The following is a 2,996-nucleotide window of genomic DNA, read 5'->3' as shown; positions in this document are numbered from 1 at the left end:
ATATTTTTCTTGAAAATTTCCTGCTGACCAATTGACTGTAGCGCACCAAGTGGCTGGACACGAAACATTTCGGTTTCAGGCGCGCCCAGTTTGAATATTACATAAGAATTATAAAGAAAAATATTGGCTCATTGACGAAGCCAAAGTTTAGTGAAACTTAAATACGTTCCATTAAACTTTGACTTGGTCTGTGACCCTATATTTTTTGTTATGCCGCCACCTGACCATGGAGACGATGTTTCGTCGAACTCCTGATTACATAGACAAGAATTATTTTCAGCAGCGCTAGACAACAGGACCAGGCATTGGAAGAGACAAACCCGGTGCTGAAGTTCAGCGCCCTGTTTGTCTCTTCCACTGTCTGGTCCTGTTGTTTAGCCCTGTTGAGAGAGAGAGAAAAAACTTTATTTGGTTCATTAAGGGTTTAGCGTTCGATCTTCGTCTTCATCGCTGCAGACTCTGAAAATAATTCTTGTGATGGAGCACCAACTCTCCCAGCCTGCCGTCCTTCTACAGTTGAATGCTAGCATGCGCTGCAGCCTGCCGCACCCTCATGGCGCATTATTTCTGTTCTATACGGTCTCCTACTGTTATGTTTATTTTCGGTAAAACAAAAATTACATTCCGGGCGCTCTTGACCGGCCATCAACGCAGCTGCGCCACGGCCTTCGTCAAACAGTGCCAATCCAGAAAAAGACAGCAGGTGTTATGTGAAACGAACATTTATTTTTGCTTCATATAAACACAAAAACAAAACCGATACAGTAGCCGTCTCCACCATGCACATCACTAGGCTCGTTCCACGCTTCTTGTGCGTCCGTTGTTACGGCGACACGGCTCACAGGGGTGGCTGTTGCTCTCACCGGGCACGGTCACCTGGAAAATGTAAATTACGAGCAGGTGTCTTTCTGATACACCTCGAACCGAAACTGTGCATGCAAACAGGCGAAACGTGCGAGAGCGGCGAAGAAATGAAATTAGGAACATGGGTCAGTACGCTTTTCCGAACCTCGCGTGCTGAGCTCTGATGCACCGCATACGGTACACAGACTACATACTACACGACGCAGACATCTACCAATGGTTTACAGGCATATTTCTCCATTCTACGACGTTATCCTCTGCTCCATAAAAGCTATTGGTCCCATTACACGGCCGACTGTGCGTTTTGTGACGGCTACAACACGGGCTCCCAACCAGTCGCTCACAGTGTGTTGGAGCACTGAACAAAAGAGCTGGTACAACTTGCATGTCGTCGGAAGCGTAGAAAACAATGTTCGGTGCACCAGCTCCTGTTTTTCAAGCTCTCAGAAAGTCGTACGAGTTTACTTTTTTCCAGGTCGTTATTTTGAAGAGCGCCCTCCCTGTCACTACGCGAATGCAATGCGCGTTTTCATTAGAGCAGACGACGGAGTCTTCGACGCACGAGTTTCTAGTTTCTGACCTTTTCATGCGTTTCCTTTTTTCCCCGGCAGTTTTGAAAATGACGCGCCGGTACTAACAACGCGAGAACGCTCGTTTGCCCATTCTTCCCAAGTTCGCCACATTTCACCGTTACCGTCAACAAATATCACTCGATAGAACTTGCGCATTGTTGGGGCCCCTACAGAAGCTTCGCGTGCCCGTACAACTCAACGCGCAGCCATGCAAAACCATCAGCTAGGCAAAGCGCACAAGGCGCCCTTCGCTAACTGCGCACCGACCGGTGTGCATGCTTGCGCCATGGCGTGAGCAGGTAAGCGGATGGATGGATGGATGGATGGAAGGTAGGAGCGTTACCTTTGAAACGGGGAGATGGCAGTTGCCACCATGCTCAGCTTCTTTTTCCCTTTATTTTTGTTTCACTGTGTTGTAAGTTATTAAAATTCGCCATTTTCTTTAAATACGTCTTCCTACACTTTTAAACTTCTGTCACCTCTCTGCTTTTGAGCCACCAATCTTCCAATCGCTTTTTGCTAATTTCCACCGAAGATTTATTTACATGACTATTGTTATATCTAAACCCTAGGGCCTCAGGAAGAGTGACTGCCTGCATCGACATCGGGATGGATACCATCACATTTTAGTATGAGGTGTTCTATTCTTTCTACAGATTTACCACACACCGAACATGTCATCTTCTTCGTTAAATTTATTTTTATAGTGGCGCGTTCTAAGACATCCTGACCTATAGTTTCAAATATTAGGGCACTGCCTCTTGAGTTACCATAAAACGGTTCCTTCCTGATTTGCTGTTTCCAGTGTCGATATAGTTCTACACTATGCTTCATTTCCATTGAATTTATTCAATTTTTACCTTCCGCGTTTTTAACCTGTCGTTTATTGCCCTGTATTTCTCCGTCCTCGTGTCTGGCATGCTTACTGGTTAGCTTCCTAGTTCTTTTCCGTGCGTGCCTTTCACAACTGCGCCATATTGCGCCGGCCGGCCGGCGAGCTCGGCGAAACTTTGAAATGAAGCGTAGTTTGGCAAAAACTAAACCTTTCTCACCTTGCCACTGTCCGAAACAGCAGCAGTGCCACGAACTGCGCCAGAGCAGTCGGCAGGCCGCGCAGCGTCCGCGCCTCTTCACGAACTGCGTACTTCAAGGCACCGGCCGGCGTGGGCAGGATAAACTGCTTGAAATGAAGAGTCGTTGGGCAAAAAAGGATTTCTCACCTTGCCGTCGTCAGAAACCGCACGATTTGCGCTTCGAAGGCAAGTCAAGCGCAAAACCACATAGCCTACGCGCTAAGACGCCGCATGCAGAGGCGCAGCCCGCGCAGACGACCATCTCCCATGGCTTCGTCGCTTCGTTTTGCCTCGTCTGCTCCTTCGCCGGTCGTCCGCGCGCATGCGCGCTAACGTTGGTGACGCCAGTAAACGGAAGGGCCACCAACTAATTCTTCACGCAGTGTCTGTCGCCAGATTTCGCCGAGTGTCCGCTCTGTATAAATTTCTTTTATATGCATAAGAACTCGTAAGTTGTTACCATGAAGGGATTCGAAAAAGAAACCCG

The 2,996-nt window shown here is 47.9% G+C and overlaps 1 long non-coding RNA gene across 1 annotated transcript; it reads right to left on the bottom strand.

Annotated features, from left to right (window-relative positions):
* Positions 1-738: 738 nt before the first annotated feature.
* LOC144118337 (uncharacterized) lies at positions 739-2,782 on the bottom strand. Its single transcript, XR_013312012.1, has 3 exons — positions 2,657-2,782; positions 2,489-2,580; positions 739-876 (listed from the first exon to the last, which is right to left on the bottom strand). It is a non-coding gene; the product is annotated as an uncharacterized LOC144118337 (long non-coding RNA).
* Between the last annotated feature and the right edge of the window lie 214 nt (positions 2,783-2,996).

This window comes from Amblyomma americanum, chromosome 2 (assembly GCF_052857255.1).
Source record: "Amblyomma americanum isolate KBUSLIRL-KWMA chromosome 2, ASM5285725v1, whole genome shotgun sequence".
Taxonomy (NCBI): domain Eukaryota; kingdom Metazoa; phylum Arthropoda; class Arachnida; order Ixodida; family Ixodidae; genus Amblyomma; species Amblyomma americanum.
Note: the sequence above shows the minus strand (reverse complement) of the source record. Positions and strands in the feature narration are given on the sequence as shown.